General features: G+C 41.7%; 1 long non-coding RNA gene across 1 annotated transcript; it reads left to right on the top strand.

Moving 5' to 3' along the window:
• Window positions 1-366: 366 nt before the first annotated feature.
• LOC147758966 (uncharacterized) lies at window positions 367-22,850 on the top strand. Its single transcript, XR_015319739.1, has 4 exons — window positions 367-749; window positions 19,938-20,787; window positions 21,372-21,479; window positions 21,635-22,850. It is a non-coding gene; the product is annotated as an uncharacterized LOC147758966 (long non-coding RNA).
• The last annotated feature ends 124 nt before the right edge of the window (window positions 22,851-22,974 follow it).

Genomic DNA, 22,974 nt, shown 5'->3' on the forward strand with positions numbered 1-22,974 from the left:
TGAATACCGTTGAACGAGAGTTATGGATGAGTCTTTAGGAATGATATCCGAGCAAACGATATGCAAGAAACTAATCGCACTATTCAGGTAAGCTGAATGAACAGACTATAGAAATACTTCTGAGAATATCAACACAGCTTGGCAAAATGCTGCTACGTTTGTATGTGTGATATGCCCGCTTCGTGTGGCGCTGTTCATCCCGCTGACTCAGCGGTAAATGTTGTCAAAGCAGCTCTACTAATTTTAATTTGTAAAAATCAAAATGAAGCGAAGAAGACAAAAGCCCACTGCGGCTCAAGGCCGTCTCAAGCAGACTGTATCGATGAGAACGCCCAAACATACCGACATCGTTACCTAAATGAATAGTCGCATGTTTTTTGTGTTCGTTGTACGGGATTACAGCAGCTGACTCTTGCAGTGCTCGGTCATACGTGACGCTACGGTGATCGTAGATGGACACGCTTGCGCGTGTTTCGCACCCACGGTGTTAGCACGTAGCTATACTTCTAGCGACATTGCTTTTAATTCTAACAGAAAATATGGCCATCAATAACGCCGTTCATTTCCCATATGACTGATGTTTCGTCACTGTGGCCTTTACTATGAAGAGTGTCTGTTGGGCAAGCGGAAAGCAAGAGCCAACTCAGAAAAATGTAGGCCCAACATCGAGTACTTTCACAGCATGGATTTACTACTTACGTAACGCTGAACCTGGCAACTGTGCGCAGTTTTGACATTACAATCCTGAGGTAAATTTTTGCATTGATTTAATTTGTAAAATTTATTGTATAGGCATAGTAGCGGCAAAAATCATTCATACAATTATAGGACCACAAAGAGTGCGAAAGCTAAATCGTATCGTAGTAAATGGTAATGTCCAACTCCAGCTAGGCTTTCGTCGTGTAGGCTGTTGCCAGTTCTAGCTGTCAAAGTTTGGTACACAAATACCTGCAATGAATGATACGATGAACCGGCCTGCTCATACCACTCGCAAGGACCAACTCATACTTGTCGATACGCAGTCATCATATACATTTTCACTTCACACAATTCGCGACTCTTGTACAGACAGCGGCCTTTTCTCGTACGAGTGTGAAAACTCTTACGTTTGCTGGCCACATTCCCGTCCTTGTTATCATCTAATGTCTCTCTGTTCTTATCCCAGCTTTCCCCGTCCGTTTTGTAGTGAACGCGGTGAGAGTTAAGTAGCGCGAGTGCCCGCGTTTCATTATTCGCGCCTGCCGTGCTGGTGCCGCTTGCTTTTTATGCAGAAGTCGAGAGAGCAAAAGACAACTTTGAGGCTGGCAGAAGGGGCCAGATGGGAATCTAATATCTTTTCCTTTGGCAGCGGCTGTCGCTACCCTCGAGGCATTTCTTATTACTTTTCATTTGTTATTATCTCTTCTTGCATTCGGCTTCTCTATTTTTTTACTTCTTCACTTGCCCCTTCTTCCAGTGGGGGATCATTGTTACTGCTCGTACAGCTTCAAATGCTACGACCCGGCTTCTGCTGCTGCCGCCACTGCTGCAGATAGCAGATGCACGCAGCGTCAGAGTGAAGCAGAAATGAAAAAGGCCGGAAGATCGAAGATTGATTCACTGCCTGCCTATTTTTTGCCTGACTAGTTTCGTGCCCTGACTACACAGGAGCACGCATTCCGCTACAAACTTTGTTTCATTGGCTTCGCTGTTGCCGCCGTGGCTACCTTATGTGTCTCCTGGATTGAAACAGAAGACATTTTTGGAAAAGGTATGCGCCAGTGTTTACCCATTTCATACCGCTCGCGTCGTCAACTTAAACAAGTTGCAGCCAATCTCAATGAACTTACGCATTTAGATGCCGGTTTCAAGTTGATAGGAAGCGTAATAGCTGAGGTACATTTGCTTGTTAGGCGTTAGTGTCAGAAATGCTTGTCATAAGATTGCGATCGATAGCAAATAATTGAATGGTAATTACAGAGTTGATGAAAATCTGAAGATCAAGTGGATCTTAGCTTGGGAAATTTGTGCTACATGAAGGAGTGCATCCATTGTGTTTTTTCGGAGAAATTATATATCCTAACTATTTTTCTTTGTTTCGAACTAAAATCCTGAAGGTGACACTGTAAAGCGGTAAAAAAACTAGCAATAAAAATCGTGCACACATGTTTTTTTCAAAGTTTTTTTATTTTAAGGTGACACGTCACGCTATTTGAGTCTCAGCTGCCGCGGTCGTCATTTTGACAATTTGAGTAGATCCATAGCAAACCGACAGTTTTTGTGACGAGCAATGGGAGGAGTAACTGACATTAAACATCATTGTTTAATAAATAGAAACAATGACTTTATATATCTTCAGTCGCTTTGCTTAATCTAATCATTTGATCGATAGATCTTGATAGAATCTTCTACGGACAGCCAGCTTTCAGGAAGCTAAAATAGCCGAAAGTACACACATTTTTCGTCTCACCCACTTCGAAAATTTTTAGTCATTATGCGCTGAAAGGCAAGTTTGATAACGTCACACATGTGTGTATATATGCAGTCAACACATTTTAGATGGATAATTTTTTGTTCATAAGACAAAATTCCACCTTCTTCCTACGCCTACTGTGCTATATTTATAGACAATGGATATATAACGACACCCACGAACCATGACGCTGTCAACGTTGACGAGTTTGGGCAATGAGTAACAGGTACGCAAGCGGATAAGCCATCCGCATTTCGAGTTGCGATTTTGAAAATGTTTCAACGGACGCTATTGAATAGAGGGGGCGACGGAGAGTGGTGAGCGGTAGACAATAAGTAGTAGTGCAACGGAAGCGCGCAGTAGGACATCTAAAGGGCTGTTTCGTGAGGACCTCTTGCAGAAGAAGCAGTTGGGAGAGTTCTGTTTCACAAAATTACCATCATCCAGCAACTTTTACTGTTATGAAAATTGAGTATAAATGAGAAACATCATATGTCTCCATATGTCCAACAGCACACGTATTCCAACTGACGTATTATCGAGACATCCAAAGTTTACATAAGCGATCGATGTTATTGTTTCTGCTTACTTCCTGCCTCGATAGGAATATGTTGCAAACCAGTGTAACAATCACACACAACGCTATTAAGCCCGAGTAGTAAGTCCTTTAACCCATAACTTATCACATACTGACAATATGCTAGTCAGTCATTGTATGATAGAAACTGCGGCACATGCTCCCGATAGGTTCTCCGTCTTGTTATTCTATTATTAAACATGAAAAAGTCATGCACCCTCAATGACGGGTTCTTTCGTCAAACTAAGATCATATGTACATTTATAAGAGAAATAATAACAAAAACCTGGTGATAACTTGATTCTTGTTAGATTATATACGAGTAAATATCATACCTGTAACGATATCGCCAATAAGTTACCTTCGGCCCGATAGGCCAGCGATTGTGTTGGCGATTTTGTGTTCGACGAGTTTCTATCTGGAACCCCGGCCGCGACATAATCCTAATGGAAGGGTATAAGGGAGAAAATGTCAGCGAATGTACGACTACACACCGACCTTTACAATATTTGTTTAGCGCAACTAATTCATCTTTACATTTCGGCTTAAAAACAGAGACGCTGTACAGACCATTAAACGTAATCGACCCTATCTGTTGTATTGTTTATCTATCGTATCGAGAAATAGCAGTGGCTAGTTGACAGCAGGAAAGAAGAACCCACGAAGGGATGCGAGAGCGTTTATACCGAAACGCCCCACACCTGCAGCAATTCCAAGAAGATTCTACCAAGTCTTTATTTGAATGTGATATTAAACGACGGCGTAATACGAATTGTTGCAAGCGGAAACTAGCTTATGAGAGTCTAGAAGCATTCTAGCTAATTATAGCTAAGTTACACATTATATACTGCTAGCGAAAAGCCGTTTCGTCGGAACAAAGAATTCATTAGAAAAATAAATGTCTCGTTTTTATGCGCAAATGAACCCCTATTAGGAACATTTGGCCAGTAATCCGCGATGACCCCAAGTTGAGTCTGCATGCACCGAACCGTACATACGCTGCCTAATTTCTACTCGGAGCGCATAATGGCGTTTATGATGACTAGTGTTTACTGGATGTATATTTAGTTGGTTTGACCTTTGCAAAATTTGGTTCTCGGCAATCCTTTTGCGCCACAAGCAGAACTAAATAAAGATCGGCCTTTTTTGACGAATATTAAAGTACGTGCCACTTGATTAATAAGAGCAGAAACTATCTGTTGGTGAAAATGCGAAAAGCTATATACATCAAACCGAAAAAAAGACAGTCTCTGTTAATTCTTCAACCAGTGATAAGATGACTAGAACTCCATTGCCAGGCTCCCGACACGCCGTCCACGTTCTTGGCACAGTTGGCTTACGATAATGCACAGTACTTCACATACTGCTTCATTTCACTGCATGTACCCATCTATCTGAGCGGTTCATGCTTTGTCGTGTGTCCTGAATCCAGGAATTAGTGTCACCGATATTCTCCAGCACGTACAGGTCCAGTGCCGGCAAAGAGTTCCTGTTTCTCCGAGTAGGCCCAGCAATCCCCTTACCGCCGTTACCTCACTGGGTCGATAAACGTCTGCCTAACCCTGTGTCATGGCTCCGATTTCGTGAGGAATAAAGTGTACTACTTATTGCCCTCTGCTGCTGCTGTTGTACTCGATGCTGGTTTTTACTTTGTAGATGGTAATGGCTTACCGACTCATCGAGTGTTGGTTGCACCTCTATGGTGAGCGCGGGTTGTGATTCAGCGTGCCGACGTCAGCACAGCGGATAACACTTGCGCCAGTGAGGGTGGGCATCGACTGGTGCTGCAACTGAAGTGGCAACGTGACAAATTCAGCCACTTCTTGTAATGCTCTAACGACGATTAGAATCAGCGTTTCGTAGAGGCAATGCTTGCTTGGATGGCGCAGCTGAGCTTGCTGCAGACAATCGTTTGTTCGCCGCCGCCATATCCGTTGCCAGTGCTACTGCACTGGCAACCGTGGCAACCCGTAGTAGTGGTAGCGATGTCTGTGCTTCCCATACAACTTTGAACCTCTGCTGCGCTGCAACATAATATGGTGGGCGGCAAGAGGAAGCGAGACCAAGCAGAAAGCCGTAGAGTGCGTGGCGTGTGCTTAATATGCGTGTAATCCCAGCAGCACGCAGCAAGCTAACTATAGAAAATCGGTAAAGCTGATACACACAACATTGCGAACGGTTTTCTTCGCCACGAGTCTGAATACCAACCTTCAACAAGTTACCCCTGGTTAAATTCTTGCGATATATGACAACGATAACTCTCTCTCTCTATATATATATTTACTCGTTCAATTGTGCTTTTATTGAACGGTAAAGAAGCAAGAAAGACAGCTCGTTTTATCACTCCGCTTTCGCTTTTCCCAAAAATTACATTTTGAAAACAAACTGAAAGTGAGCTACGTTTTGTGGGGATCCGTATATGGGTTTCATTACATGACCGCAAAAGACATCATAATCTCGTACTACGTCATGCTGGTTTGTATCGTTATATCGTTGTAATCAACAACGTATCGCATTAGATTGCTTTTGTGCTGACAACTTTTAACGACTTTTTTGGCATAAATTAATTTAATTTTCTATGAAAGAATTAGTAATACCAGACTCATGCATAATCGCGACGATTATACAGACTTCTTTGCCGCCGCGCAAAGTTTAAAAAGCGGAGAAACAAAATATTGTTAACGCACTACAACCCGCGGATGTGCCACTGTCTGGGCTAAAAGCCGTCTTCGTCTGGGCTAAGGAAACGTCATGCAGATGAATCCAGACTTTTAACCTGTCTAACTTGTCAGTAATTGATTATAAAGTATCGGCTTCTCTAGTCGTAATGAAAGCCCTTCCAAAAAAAGATATTTGATTTTTCGTTTTATACAATGATTTATTTTGTCTTTGCACAAAATTACTGTAGGCCCGCAAAACCCACCTTTGGATCATATAATCCCATCATGTGGGTCTACACGGGCCAACAATGTAAGTGACTAAAAATGGACATTTTTTTCAAAAAATGCATGGGTTTTCGTGAACTCGTATCGATCATATAACAGGAGTATAGAAACTACATTTTAGGATCAAGATAACTAAATTTTAGGATCAACATAATACGGTAGTATTCTTTTCGATGAAGCATGTTGTGCAACGGTAACGGAATAGTAGGTTTTGTACGACCTCAACTATGACTAAGACAGACTGAAGTATAAATTTACACAGCAGAGCCTTTGTGAGGAAAACATTCATTCTCACAAAAACAGGTAAGGACACTTGCCCGAGCTTGAAATTCTATGCAACTGTGAAAAGGAAAAAACATTATTTCACTATTCTGTATTTACATCAAAGCGGCTTGAGGCTTAAAAAATATACGCAGAAATAGATTTCTTCATGCTTCTCTAGAAGTTGATAAATATTGTAAACTGCGCAACACTATTTAGCCTATAGGGGTCAACGGCTCTATAGGGATCTTTACATATAACTATTTGATTTGACCGACGCTATTATAATAGATTGATTGACGCGTTGTTAACTCAGTATACCCGGTTGTCTTTCTGTTTGCCAATAAAAAACCTTTCGAAAGGTCTAGCCATCGAGAAAACTTCGGTGGTATTCTGACGTCGGGCAAATACTTGCAGAATGCTAACTCAGTAACTGAGACGTCGTATAGCCATCTCAAAATAAAATAGGACCACTTTATTAGCGGTACTAAGACGCTGCTGGTGAACCCTTTCTCGCGACGAGAATGAAAAATATTTGCGCAAATTTAAATAAATTACTGTTTGTCCAAATGACGAATGGAAGCTCAAACGTCACTCAAGAATACCTTATCCGGGCTAGAGAACTCTCCGTCAGTTTCCGCGTTGTGCCTTTGATAAGCGAAAAAAGACAGACTACTTCACACTTTTTTCGACTGGCAGAAGATCGACGAAGTCATCGTCTGGTGCAATTGAAGGACTGAACTTTTGCTCTACGATGGCTAGTGGTAGCAAAGGAAAATAAGGATTGGGTAACCCAATTGACAGATGCTTACCGTTGCATTTGTGGTGTGTGCTTTTCCACGAAGCTTGAAGCCGCTAAGTCCTGAGGCATGACGGTCGAGGGCAGTGTCGTTCTTTCTTCTTATGGCTATGCGTCCATGACACTCATCAGGGTCAATTAGTTGAGCAGGTTGAGGGGTACGAGGGAAGAACCCCAGTTGGGATGAGGGCACAAATCCGCTCGAAAAAGCCAGTAAGCAAGCTAAATTGGCCCCCGTTGCACAAAGACAGCTGGTCTTACTCAACATATACCTGCCACGCACATCTAAAGATTTCTGACCAGAAAAGGCCAAAAAGGTATCCTATTTATTTGCAGAGACACCAAACAGGATTTATATATACGTGTGCACGGCATCTGAGCTAGGCCTTCAGATTGATTTCAACCGGTTGTTTAGATAAACCACAGAACAGCACAAGGTATTACGTTAACCGTAAGCTACTATTATAGTTGGGCTCTTGGAATGCTTTAAATATACGGAGTATCTTATTTGGCATGGAGTACTGACCATAAAATTGCCATAGGCTACACAACAGAATATCTAGGCAGCATTTTATACAGGTACGAATAATAATTTTAAAAAATGTTCAATTTTCTCGACATCACCACTATAAGATACCATTTTCGATGCTTTACACGTATGTTAGCGTTTTTAATCATTAGAAAGTCAAATTGTTAACTATATGCGATTACTTCTATAAAAATAAGGAGTAAAGGAGGATTGTAATTGAGGACTACTGACTACACGTTTCTGATGCGTCCTGTCACTGGATTTCTGCCAAGAACAGTCGAGGGCTATCTAATGTGGCCAAGCCAAGCAATGCTTAAATTAAACCATCGCCATGTATATTTAAAATATTTTCAGTCCAGAAGACATTGTATGTAATGTATCAGGCTGTATATGTTGTTTCATTGTCATTGACGTAGTTGCAGGTCAAAAAAGTTCTCCGCTTCCCCTATACTAAACACATCTCTCTAGTTTCCTTTATACTTATATGCTTGGTTTTGCATTCTCTATGCCTCGGACGTCTACCCTCGCTCTGCATTTTGGTTGATGTTTCGAGACGGATGACCCTTTAAACCAAAGACGAAATTATAGATGTATTTTTCAATAACTTCCATGTACAAGTTATGAGAAAATGATTAGTGGCCACGTGGGCGTTTACCTTTTTATTTGCAATATTGTTAAAAGTTAATGAGTGTAATTAGTAAGGACATTATAAAATTAATTTTCACTATGCATTGGGGACTTGAAAAACAGACAAAACGTCAGATCCCCGCCGTGCCGCTGTTCTTGTTGTCCACTAGGTCACTACGTCATCTTCTCCATATGAGATCTTCAGCAGCCTAATTGTTCGTAACATAAAACGCCTACAATCGTTATTTCATGTTATTACGAAAAATTGTATACAATGAATATTTAAATTTTTTTTTGTTTGTAGTTTTGAAGATCGATCGTGCGTGGTGGGGGCATTATGTGGACGGTTATACTTGCAAAAAAATACTTTTTTAGTTCAAAAGGTAGGATTATAATTAAATACATCTGATAAGAATTTCATTTTAAAGATAGGCGAAATATTTAGGCGCATATGTGTTTATCTTAAAGATGTTCCTTCTTCAGAGCAAGCCTTGCAAACTTGTTTCGGATACAACCTTAGGTATACAAACAGTCGACGGAGTAATAGAAGTAAAATGAGTATTTCGTAATGTAGATTTCGTAGCACGTATTGGTTTTAATTAGTGCTTATTTATTACTAAATACCCGCCAACTAATGAAGAAAATTCGCTTTTAACAATTTTCATCAATTAACGTATTGTAAATAAACGCATAATTAATAGCCAAGCTTAGATATTCACAGTTTGGTTAGTCATCTATCAACCTCAAGCCCCACATTGACTCGTGCTTCTCTCTTCTATTCCCTAAGTTGTTTTCTCTCTGGTCTCGCTGTGCCTTTGGCGTAACACGTGCTTTGTGGAAAATGCCAACACGAACTTGCCTTTAGAGGCTGGCCGGTCACTGCACCATGAGCTCGCAACGCGCAGAACCGAAGTCAGGATTTTGCTAGCTTGATGTCACCTCAGCCTCAGCACCGACCTGGACTCAGTCAGCACACAAAACTAAGCTAGTTATTGCAAGAAATTGGTTGTGACACCTTCATGCGTCCCTCAAAGCCACCACTGCGGTTCTGCTACCGAACGACTCCTAAAGCTGTTTTCTTTCGTGCTATACTACCATTGCTCAGCCTATGGTCTGGTTTACATAGCGAACGGTCTTAGGTATCAACTCGAGGTCCTCAGGGATGTCAAGCAGGACGGCAGGTGTACGCCTTCTGCTTAGCCGTGTTCCGGCGTCAAATCTACCTGATGCCCCATGACAGTAAGTAAATAATATAACGGGTGCACTGCACGCCATGGCCGCGCAAAGGGGCCGGAGCTTCGTTCATAGCTCCGCTTGTGAGAAGTCGTTGTAGGCAGTCAGTCAGTCAGCCAGCCTAGGCGGTTAGTCCCGCAGGACGCACTCCAGTGTCATTGCATCAACGTTCCGATTTATTTGCTCCAAATGACAGTTGGCTCTTAGAAGTCCCGCGGGCACTGTGGATAAACGCCACTATATACATCCAAGATATTGGCCTATATAGCCCGGAGTAGATGCTACGAAAGGCTGTGGCTAGCGACCCAATATTGAGTCATTCAACCACAGCATATAGGTTCGGATCTACTCATAGTACCGATACTTTACACCTCACCACAAACGGAAGAAGTACAAAAACGTTTTTCTTCTCGTCGTTTTTTCCATCGACAATAATATTTTCCAAAAACCCGCGCCTTGCTAAAAACTGATAGTGCTGTTGTCGAGGGAGCGTTAAAACGGATTCGTCCAACTTTACAGAAGACCAGTGATTAAATAGCAATAAAAGTTCATGAAGGAAACAAAGCTTAGAAAAGCTTGCTTTGGCAGGCTGTTTAAAGGCACGGTGTAGCCTAACAGGTTCAAACTGTTGAAAAAAATAAACGATACGTTTAAAGGTCTTTTAAAATGAATGATTGTTCTGACCGTGTGGTTTGATACAGATATCAATAAAGCCCCAGAAAAGACCCTGTGTAAAATTTACAAAATTATAAGGTTTTATAAGCCTTGAATGGCGCAAGGATAAATAATATGTGAGATACCATTATTATGTATTATAACTGTAAGTGCTATTCGCTAAAGTGATATCTGGAATTATAAATCCCAATTTAAGCAGAACTTAATACAACCCGTCTATATGGATGAGTTCCTCATTATTCGACCGTTCTGCTAAATTTACAGAGATCATTCCTGCTTGATGTTCTTGCATCTGTTCCTGTTACTATATAACGCTATATTATAAAGAATTGATGCTTAAATGAGACATCATAAGGATACTATGTTTTTTACATTTAACCCGTGGTTAAGAAAGCAAAACCAATTATGCAACTGTCTTAGTCAGAGGCTTTTCCGTCCAAACGACTGCGCCGATGCTACCGTTAAGCATTACTTTAGACAAAAACCGAAAAATCAGTTATCCATATATTGATTTTGTTTCTATTAGAAACCTATTTTATTCGAAGGTTATTGCATACAGTGCCACTACAATAACAACAATTCATAACGAAACTTTTTCCTAGTTGTCCCTCCGGCAACAAGCCTTGGTACCGGCTTTTAGCGATTCGTGGAAGGCTTACCAAATAGAGAACTCGATACGAGCCCGTACTGGCGAAGCAGAAAATGGGATTATTGTTTATTTTTTAATATTATATATTATTATCAATTCTCAGTTCGTTTTTTTTGACGACAGATTAGCGGCAGCTGCTTCCTCCGTTCCTTCAGGGCTAATCGCTCTCTGTTTCTTTCAATCGTGGTTGTTCAACGGCTATATCCATCGCAACCAGCGAACCATTCTCACGCTGCCACATTACATCGCCCAGACTCGTTTATGCTTGTCTGTCTAGCTGGACAAGCCGAGTTACGACGGTCTCATCTAAGCAGTCATCCGAGTACCCCACACGCACACACACCTATGAAGATGCTTTGTTTTAAGTATACTAGCAACGTCGATACCTCCCCAAGCCCTCAACACTCCAAGCCCTTCTCTCTGCTGTTGTGCCCTGCGCTTTCGTCCATTCGATTATCTTCGGCACGAAGCTATTTCGCTAGTAATGCCACGCTTCGCGCACGGGCGGCTGATGTCTATCCGTTTGGATAGCTTGCTGGCTGCGAACCACCCATCGCTAGCAGGTAGAAGAACCGCCCAGCCCGCCGCATACTGTTCAATAGGCGCAAGTTCACTTTTCGTCTGTCTATACGCAGCACCCGAGGCTACTTAAAAAACTCTGGAGAACTACCAACCACCTACTGTCTAACTACGAGTTGACTCGAGAGAAATACGTATGCTATAAAACGTACTGACAAAAGAACAACTTAGAGTAGCTCAAGAGAAGTTTTGCAAGTGGAGCTCGTAGACAATAGACAGTCGACGTCGCTCAACGTGCGTTGCGCCAAAGAGCGAAGAAAGGCTTTTTTGTTCGAGATCGACGCAAAACTCTCGGGCGGCAGGGTATCCATTCGAGACTGCAGAACCGATCTGAGTCACCGCTGTAGCTGCCGCTGGGTTGAATGCCAAACTAAATCGTTGTGTGCGTTGCCGAAGCCTGGCTTCTGCCAATAGCCGAAAAAGGCAAATTTCCCTGGAGACGCTCCGCCATCTTAATTTCCTTGCCGGCGGGTAACGCTAGCGTGCCTTCCCTGCCGATCTTACCGAAAACCAGATACGAGGAACAGTGAAGACATTATCGACTAGGCCTTTATCCTTGACTCAAAGCGGCTGATCCCCTTGTGACGAAGACTCGATGAGAACGAGCTAAACAGTGGAAGGACGGTAATAGAGTAGAAACAACGAATAACTACTATTGCAAATGTCTATACGTGTTCACGTTATTTCTAGCAACGAGCTCAATTCCGCTACTTGGTTACGAGCATTTCGAATGCGGAGGCGATGTTTTACCATCTGGTTCCTGTTTTTGCCATCCGTTCATTGATCCATCCGTTTGCTGTGTTTTAATGTGTAAGAGAAAAAAGCAGAAATGTCTTGTGAAGTGAACTTGGCAACGAAGTAGAGGTAATCCATAACTACACATGTATACCCCTATATACACAATCTATCATTCTTGTCAAAAACTTCTGATGTGTTAGGTGAATGAATATCTGTACATGAGGATTGCAATAGGATTGCGGCTCATCCATCTATCATGGTTCAAGTTGTTTCAGTTAACACTAACCATGATTCATATGTGAGCTAACTTAACTTGAATTTATGTTTTTTTTTATGTCTTTGGTTTTAAAAGAAAGTCTTCATTTTCCGGGTTCGGTTATTTAAGCAGCGCTAGCTGCGGAATGCTAAAAGAACGACTGATGAATACCGTATGCATGAGTGATGTTACAGCGAAGTTTATCTTTCGGATAGTTTCTTTTCCTTGGGGAGCTAACACGTTATCATCCCTAGAGCCGATTGCAACATGTTCTAGGTATTGAAATCATAGATCAAGAATGCACATAATTGGCAGCTCGCGATATCCATGGTCACCTGAAACGCAGGGAAAACCCGTTTACCACTTCTGATATTAGATCCATTACTCAAACATTGAAAAAAAAAAGTTGTTGAAGCAGATTAGTTCGAGACTAGATGTCACATCGCATTGTATAACAGAACGTCGTGTCGGAACTCTGATAGAATATTCATAGAATAAACCCTGATAGAAAGGGAATACTAATAGAACGACATTTTGTAACTTTGTGTCTTGTATCAATATGGAAATAGCAAGCGAAATCGTGTTGTGAAGTATCTTCATAAAGGAGCATACATTTCAAAGTAAGTGGTCGTCAATTCTCGCCCCCCGAAGCATAATGTTTTCAATAGCTCGTTGGTAAAAGGCAACCTATAAACAAATGTGAAATGGAGTAATGATTATGTCGAGGTAATTGCTCCATGTAAATCGATGCTATGGGGCAAGCCCAAATAAATCAAAATTAGCATCTGGCGTTTAAACTTAAGACGACTACCAACCTCATGGTGTACGGTATTTTGCGTCTCAGACTAATTAACCAGTCCATATAACGCATACTGTATTGGTTAGGCTGGTTCCAGAAGCATAACTTCGCGCCACATTAGGGCCGTCAGTTAATAATGCGACTAATGAGGTAGTAACAACAGACTTCGGAAATGAATCGATGAGCGTTTGCTTGGAAAACCATTGACAGTGTTGAGTATAAGTGGTAAATAAACCCGAAAATGGGTCCAACTCGATCGGAAGAATCTTTGGATAGGAGATCGGGTCCTTCGTTCGTTGTCGCTCGTTCGCCCAAGGATGCGAGAATCGGCATTTTTGAGCAAGGTGGAGATTCATTTGAATAACTGCTTGCCATTACCTTCCTGTCTTGCTGGCAGTTAGCAGTCTCAGCGTACGCAGCCGTGTCTGCTCAGAAAGCTACCCACGGTTCTGAACATTACAATAGCGACAAGTCCGTTGGAAGTGTCAAGACTCGCACGCTCAGAAATCTCATCGCCGCGCTTCATCACTTCACTACATCAGGTTCGTACCCAGTGTGCTGCAAGGTTACAACTATAACTTATATTGTACCTGTTAATCCCCAGTAATGTCATCCACCTTCATGGCGAACGTAAAAACTTATTCTCAATGTGACCAAATCATACATGTACTGCTTCGATAACCAAACCAGCTTACCTTAATACAGTTTATGTGTATGCGTACTTTTTTACGAGAGTGGCTACATCTGCGCCAAGGACAAAATCGAAGTTGGCAACCGAAGCTGGTCGGTAGTCACCGTCAGGACACTGGATGTTCCTGCTGTGAGCCACGATCTGCTAAGCACCTACCCGTATCGTTCCAGACGATGCCAATGTTTCCTGAACTGCTAGCAGGGAACACAACAGCGGCCCTTGCTGTTGCACAAAGAATGAAAAATATGAGACAGAAATAGACAGTATAGGACGTACGGATGAAAGAGATAGGGCTCTTCAGGGAACGGCTCCTTCCGCCCATGCAGCGGAAACATTAATTATTCCTTAGCGGTGAAGAGTTTATGTGGATTACGGCTCGCTTGGGCGCCATCATGCTGTGCGATCTCATCGTAATCTATTTCACTGCACCATTCGACGTTACCACGAGAGACGTAGTCAAATGCAATTAAATAAGGCTATGAAAAACCATCCCGAGGCGGCAATGCACTCTACTTGATTGTCTGTACTTTAAGTGTAAAGCAAAAATAAAATCAAATTTTGTTACTAACTTCATAAGAATAGTCAGCTCCTTTCAAAATAAAGCATTTGTACACAACAACATAATAGGAAAGAAACCCACTCCGCTGCCAAGACGGCCATTCAGTTCAAGCAATAATGGAACAGACTGCGCTTTGTTACTCAACCCAAATATAACGAGGGCTGTAAATAACATGCAGCGACAAATCTAGCTGATACGGCGTGCTATTTGTGCTCGGATTTTCGAAATTGTCCGGCACATTGTGAATAATGGCTTCGTGTTTAAGCCGGAAGCGCTTAAAGGGTTATTATTGTTTGCACTTTCGTTACTCCAGCTCTGACGTACAGGGGGTGGCGTGGTCTGAGTAGTTAATGCGCATCCTTTAAATGGACTGCTATGGTAACCGCAGACGTGCGACCATCTCTGCATTCAATTTCAGCAATGGCAAAATAGTTACCACGTGACATATGATTTATAAGTCTAGTGAAATTATTCCAGATAAATTCAGTGAGATTTTCTAGCTAGCTTTGATTTCCGCAACTTTCGGTTTTTTACAATTAGATCCTCTAATACACGGCAAATCTCTGATCCTAACAAAAAGGTCATTCCGAGAACTTCTTCACACAGTAGAAAAAAAAAAAAACACTTAAAGCGTTTAGGAAAATTGGAAGAAGCAACGGATATATATTGTGTCACCGACTAGAACGCAACAGAGCAAAACAACCTTACATCAACAGTATATTCAATCTTCGGATTACTGAGTATTCAACTGAAATAATTAAATTTCAACGTAAGTTACTTATTCCGTTCATGTCTTCTAAAATCTTTTACTTCGATATGGACCATCTACATATGCTTCGTTATCTAGGACAATGCTTAGAGCTGATCGTCCACTACACCTCTCCGAGCTGTTCGTAGCAACATTGATCACTTACAGTTAGGTTAGCCCCTCGTTACAAACGTATAGCTAAGAGCTCATCCCCGAAATCGTTCGAGGAGACTCGTGCAACGAAGGTTTCTTTCACCTTTCAATGGAAAAGAGACACCAAAGATGGTTACCGCTCCCAGCTGAATTATACAAGCCCTATTGTTTCGCTGCCGCTTGTCTGCCTTCTTATAATACTGCTTTAAGAGAAGACACCAGCTGTGGTGGCGTAACTACGCCGACGTCGTTTCTGTCGTCAAGCGCAGCTCAATCAACTTAGCCACAGGCCAGCTAATGGGGTAGCCTTGAGGTTGGGCTGTTTGCTTGCAGTAGATTTGAGACCGATTTGGGTTGAGAGTTTTCTGGTAGATGCCTGTTCCCCCTTAACGATCCAGCGGTTTATTGCTTTCGGCGCTGCAACATAACGCGCACAGTATAACGGTAACTATTGTACTCTATACTACACCAGACACATAGTGGCCACACTTTCGTTTGGCATAAGATCAGGCGGGTGCTTTAATGTAATTAACAGTTTGGCATAGGAATTGGTCGTGTTATTGCATGGACGTGTGGATATACGAATACAAATATTATAGGCTTAAGTTGTTCTAGCTTTGTAGTGATTTTCTGAAGATATCCAGTGAATTGAATGCAGAAGTTGGCCAGGAATATATTATATTGATACCGTTGCGAACCTCGATTGGATCTATTTTAACGCTAACTGAACGACTGAACGATCTACGGTTAGCTCCGACGACTGCACCGTCGAAAGGGAATAAGCTTTTTTTAGGCATGTGTTTTTGAAGATAATCAGATTTCACCTTTAAGGCTTACGTAAGGTTTTTCAAAAATAGGTTAATAGACCTCATGAATCGTTAGGCACCTGCTATATAACATGCACGAGTTAGAGGATGTTCTGCTGGATGGATTAGGCGCATATTTCTTTTTGTACGAACTAAAAGCTATTTTACTTTCGAATTAGAGTGTTTATGTCTATTATATAAATCGTGTGCAGTGGCCTTTCAGGCCGGAGAAAGCCATACGGCTTTGACATTGTTCGCGCATCCGAAGGAACAAACATTGAAAAACCATGACTGCAAAAAGCATTAGATAATATAGCAAATTGACCCTCCTCTGGATGATATTTCAGAAGGCCATGCCGTTTGCCGCTGATGCCAAGGGACGAACGAATCTTAAAAGGTTTTCCTGTTGTTGCATCCATTCTATAACGGCCTACGTGTACACCTTAGAGTCACAGCACACTCTACATTTGCCTTCTACACAAAACTGTACTAAGTCACTGTTGATTTAATTAGCTTTTTAAAAGTATAAGGTAAATGTGCAATGCTGTTCGTCATACAAGAGGTCTTAATTACATTCGCAACCGGCCCTTTCTCTCTATGTTAATAAATTAAATCAGGAAGCAGATCGGTTGAAACAACGGATGTCAATAATGAGCGAGCCATACTTTCGCAGAGGCTACAAGCGTGCCTACGTTAGAACAAAGAGAACGTTGCAATATACCTATGTGGTACAATTCTTTCGCCAAGATTTAGTTAGTTAAAAAATACAACATTTATCCGAAATGGCGTGTTTCTTCTGTATCTATAACTCCTACACGTGGTATACGGAGACCTGTACACAGTCACCTTAACCTCACGCGCCACGCCTACAGTGCTACCCAATATCGCCCGTGGATTGAAGTGGTGATCGAATGGCTCTCTTCTATCTACTCACAACAAAGTCTCCTGTCTGGGTTTCGCTGACATCCGATCAGTGATCCTCATCAGGTTGCCCTTTTCGAGTAGAGGAAGCAGCGTGCTGATAGTAAAAAAGGGTCATTGTTGCTATCTATCAACATCGCATTTTTCGCTAGCAGTGAAAGAGAGAGTTCCTTCACACATCTTTGGTGACACATTCCGCCCGATAAAGGCTAGCTACATATCGACCTCTTGTCATGTCTAGGCTGTCGTCAAGGCTTCGACCGACTTAAGGACTCCCGTTGTTTTCGGGCTTTCACTACAATAGCTTTCCCATCGCTTACTGTTGGCCTAACAATGCCTTTATGCCCTTCTTCCCAACATCGCAACTCCTCATCCGTTCATCCTAACATCTTCAGCTCCTTTTTCTTCTTTTACTTGGGTTCCTTTTTTTCCCCGGTTCTAATACCCATTTCCTGTGGCCTTTCATCCTGATAATGGCCGAATGAAACCTTTCGTTGATCAGACTGCCCGCGTAGCGGCGGCCGAGCTGATCAAACTGACTACCGGTGGCACAAAGGTAAAATGATAGGGAACAGAGTAGGGCTGTGAGGAACTTTGCTTAGCAGGCCCATGTTGACAATCCTGTTAAGTTACAAAAATATTGGCCTCCATGGTAACTATTATCGTGTTTGCGTGAGCGATGTGCTAAGAGATTTGAGAAAGGCGGGTTGTTCCATACGAGTAACCTGAGCACCATCGGTTAAGCTTGTGATCACTGACAATGTGCGGTTATGTCTTGTCGAGTGGCCTTAGCAGTCCAGCGAGATGCAGAATAAGTTCACACAGCTACAATAGGCGATTTGTATGTACTTAAAAAAAATAGATCAAGCTAGCTAGACCGCCTAATGACACCAAGTGAGGACCAAATCTGATTGATCGTCGATAGAGCTATTGGCTTGCGGGTCTCCATACAGCGACGAAGAGTAAGGAGCACAGGACGAGCGTACACGATCTGTGGCAACCGACCAAGCGATCCGATTAAGTCTTCGGTAACATACCCGACTTCTTGCATGCTTTGTAAAAACTGCAGAAGCTAAGTAACGATAGTCAGTTCAATGATGTTATGCCTTTTAGACTTTCTTCAGCATTTTCTGCCTTCACTGAATCCTCGTAGTCCCCTTTTCACTGTAGGCGTGCCAGCTTCATCCGCTCACGTCAATCACAATAGCAGCAGGGACCGTAAGAAAAGTGTCAAAGTTGGTAAAGCGTTTTTATTTAAAAGTTGCTGAACTGGTTTGCCAACGACTGCCAACATGGGACGCCCACGAATACGACTTGCACATCAGTGGGTGATGTACCTGCCAGAAACATATTTGAAGCGATTCCCGCACCGCTTACTCCTTGCTGCATAAATGCGGCCTGGAAAATGTGGAAACGAATATCCTTTCATGACTACACATGATCATGGCCTTTGGCTTCATATGTGTATATGTATGTACAGATCGAATGAGTGTGGGCAAGCAAATCGCATGAGCGGCGAAGCCTATGGTTGTAGGGGCGATGCGGGGAAAGCACCAAGATGTTGTGGCACCACTCAATCTTGCTGTTACATAACGACGGATACAACATGTGTAAAAAGCCTTAGAAAAACACCGCTCGTGTTAAACGGGCTGAAAATTCGAGGCGACGCACAAACTGGAGTAGAAGCATATTGCCTTCCGGCAGGCCAATCTAATGAGATCTGGTTCGGCAGAACAACAACAAAAAGATTAGTATAGAAGACGACGAGGCACCAAGGAGAATAGTAGTTTGCGTACTGATGCCGAGTGGAAAACTATAACCTGTGCACGTTACGTGTTGATAGCATAGTTATAATTAAAATATATATATATATATATATATATATAAATAAAAAAAAACGCAATGATTTGAAAGTATACAGACCTGGTATGTTGATTTCAAGACACATACTCTAGCCTATTTTCCGTATTGCTTATGATCATAGTCGTCAACTTTTCTGTCTAAACGCCGAGATTTTTGGAATTTGTTTTTTGTTTACTATATTTTTTTTTATGTTTTATTACAATCTGAACTGATCTACTGGGTATTAAAGCTGAAAGCTGTTACAGTAAAAATAGGTTGTCTCAATAAAATGCATGCACTATTTAACGGATCTTAACACATTGCTCTTTTATTTTGAAATAGAATTTATCGGAAATAATAGGGGGACCAAGGTTAACTTTTGAATAAAAATAATTTATTTTAAAATGCTATTATTATGATGAAACTACAGTAGAAATACACACACAATATCGCAGGGAGTTTTAATTAAATCCATTTGACTTGATCAAATTATACGAATAAGAGGAAGAAAACGTTAGAAAGTTTCCTTAGGTAAAAAAAAAAGGGTAATGGAAAACATTTAAAATATCTGCAAAACAGCAATCTGTCGTAAGCCTCTGGGGTCAGCAAATTTTTTTGAAGACGTTCCATGGATTAAGCATTTTAATTTAATCAAGGTAATATTTGATACTTACGCTGAACAAACGGTGACCCCACACGCAGTCTTTCAAACTACGAAACTTTCAGACGGACCAACTTTCAGAGACGCTGTGTGAACTGGAATTAGCGCGGCTGTTGGCCCCAGAGTTGGCCTTCAATAGCTGCCTATTAAAGGGTTTAGAATGTATAAAGCTTCGTCCTTTGTCAACGGTTCCCGAAGTTACATTTTTAACAAATTATAAATACTGCCGATGAAGGTGATTTGGGTCAAGGCAAACAATTTTGCGAACGGTGCTTCGACGAATGCGCAACGGTGCGCCAAAGCCGCATTCATATTAAATCGCTAAATTCGCCGACAGAGGGCATGTGTAGCTTCACATATTACGCAAAAAAATTTAGAAATAGTCGGTACAGTGTGATATTTCAAAAAATCATATGCCCATTTTTTTTTTTTGACAGTGCAGTGATTCGTGCCGAACGCTTGAATTTATTGCTCGGATTCTTCATATCATGCGGCACAACATTTATAGCTAACAGGGCGGAGATCCTGCACGGTATCCTCGCGATGTAAGAGCATATCTTGATCGGGATCTTCCGTACAGGTTGGCTGGATGAAGAAACTCCATCGGATGTCTTAGTCCACAAAAAGGGGCTGTCCCTTGTGCGGCTACCAGAAAGCCTACGACAGTGGTAACTTGAGAAACCGCAGCTAAGCAGGAATACGCCACAGCACGGAATAAAACAGTGATATGAACAAGTAAGTATTCATAGTGAGACCATAGACAATTGCCGCCGTAGTTCAGCTGCAGCTAAGCTGACGGCCGACTCCCCATGCAAAATGCTGTTTATCGTTCAGTTTGGGCTATCTCTGACGCTGTTATCGTCTCTTTGCTGCGGAGCAAGCTTCCTCGGACATTATTATGGACGAAATATGATTACTGCGTCGATGTAATCTCTATGTTTCGAGTTTTACGTCTGGTATCGCCGTTAAGCGTTCAGTCAGACGGTCGGCTTCTAGTACGAAACGAACCGTGTGTATATCCGTGTTCCAACCTAGACCACAATGTGTCTCAAGATCAGCGGTCGGATACCCAATAAGCTATGCTGGGCACTGGCAGCATCGCTGCAACACATCAAATATATTAAGGTCTGCTCGGTCCATCCAGGTGACATCTGAAGGCAACTATGCTTTTCCGTGTATAGATGTTGTCGAAGTTGGTAAATATACTGAACTTTCGGGACGTCGAATATTAAAAAGAAGAAAGCTGAAATAGTCGACCAACGGGGTCAACCCTGAGATACGCCCAAGGTAAGTATCATCAATTTCCGTTCCTTTAAGCTTCTCCATAGTTACGCATAAAATAAATGTTCATACAGGAACTTTCTGCTGACATCTCCCTCCCGGCGCTATCTAATGTTAATGGGACAATATAATTTTATCAAAAATATTTTTACTATTATTACGTATAAATAATAATACTACGTATTTTGTATACTGCTGTTATTTAAGCTTACTCTCGTAATTCACAGCTGTGGTTTTGGTACTAACCTATATAGTCAAACCTTAGGCGTGTTTAAACGGAAACTACGTCTACTCCGTATTATCATTCACCCTTTTTACATGCAACGTTAGCTGAATAACTTACTGATGAATGTATTGGATATTGTTTCACTCAGTCAGACTTTTGTGACAATGCTCAAGGTAGCATCTGGGTTTGCTTGGACATAAGCTATGTAGAGGTACTGATTAGACGAGAAGTGTTAAAAACAACATCTTGTAGGATTATGACTTGATTTACTCACGGAGGTTGCGTAGTACATTGTAAAACTAATGCATACTTAAGGGAAACCATGCAGGTACCAATCATCTAATACTATTTTCTATATTTTAAGAAAACCTGTTTTTAGCAAGTATCTATCTTAACCTCGAGCTGCCAATTTCTATACATGGGAGAAAAGCCATATGCATAGAATGACCGCTACGCACCAGTGCCAAAAACGGTAAACGATCTGTTGGTCTATTTGCAAACAAACATGATGATATTATAGTTATGAACAAGCGGAACATTTAAAAGTCCATATCGAAACGAAACACGCACAGGCACATAGGCGACGGGGCTGATCTTTTTTTTGCCTTCTAACTAACCCAATTACAGGGAAACGTATTCCTTACGCTGTCCCTAGAAGCTGCTATCAACGGGAAGCTTAAAATAACTTCGGGAATAACATCACCGCCGGGCCCAACGATAGTGTTTTATACTCTGGAACAACCGAGCGGAAGGTCACAGCGAGGAGTTTAGCTTTGGTTCCGGTGGTGGATACAAGTACTATAGACCACAAGATGAAGCAGATCGGTTGGATCGTATAGATAGAAACCAGAGTATAGATAAGGAGAGGACTTTAAGGGCACTTAAAGGTAAAATGTTTAAGTCTAAAATTAACTGTTTAGATCAACTGGTACTAGCAAGCCAGACGTTTCTATATTCACTGCGCACACGTGAATGTTTAAAGACAGCAAAAGAAAGCTGACTCAGCCGCGAAAGACGAAAGGGCCAAAAAAGCGGAGAAAGCTACGGCAGCCTTGCAGGCCAGACTAGCCAAATATAAGCAGGCCATTGCAGGCGATCGGGTCATGGGAGGTGATAGGATCAGAGGAGCTGATGCATTTAGCAATAATGGTGAACAAGTGAAAATGCGGCATTGGCAAGCCACCGGCATTAAAGGTACTGTTTCTAGAAAATTCGAACGCGGCGTAAAATTAATCAAGTACGGAAATTTTCCTCAAAATGGCAAACATCTCTTAACGCATCGACAGAGTCGCGTATTAGAGCGTAAGCAGCAAAGCAAACATACGTGCCTATTGATTACTTGCGCACAATATAATAAACGCGCTCAGATGTTACGGAGAAAAGTGTAAAAATTCTATAGCACCGTCATCAAAAAAGCTCAAAATAGTCTACGAGACTGTCAATCAGTTGTAGTCTCAATAGGCGATAATGCATTGGAGCGTGATTAGGGGAAGCAATAAATTCCGTTGACGTAAGCTTAGAAAGATTCGTTAAAAGAAATGAGAGTGACGTCTGTTTACTTACTAAAGCAGCCTTTTCTTCCGTTATTGTGATGAGCGCTAGCTGATATTTTGATAGGTCTCATTGTATGGTCTCAGTAGTAGACGAGAGAAGCCTTTCCTTAAACCAATACCTGTCTTAAGGAACACTTTTCCCTCTTATAATCTATCGCTACGCTAGTTTTAAGGGCTCTCATAGATACTCAGTAGGTAATCTGGAAATCTGTTTTACTATCACACACGTATATACACAATAAACATTTCGTACCAGCCTTGAATTGTTAGTCAGCGAATGCTGATAGTATTTCAATAAAGTTTTCCATTTAAATAGTGAGAGATTTTCTTTTCTTAGAGAAAATTTGCGAGGATGTTAGGAGTAGAAAGGGTGCTTAGGCCATGTCCTGCTTTGTCAGAATTTTGTTTCGAAAT

The sequence above is a fragment of the Varroa destructor genome, unplaced genomic scaffold, assembly GCF_002443255.2.
Source record: "Varroa destructor unplaced genomic scaffold, Vdes_3.0 BEIS01000001.1, whole genome shotgun sequence".
In the NCBI taxonomy this organism is placed as follows: Eukaryota; Metazoa; Arthropoda; class Arachnida; order Mesostigmata; family Varroidae; genus Varroa; species Varroa destructor.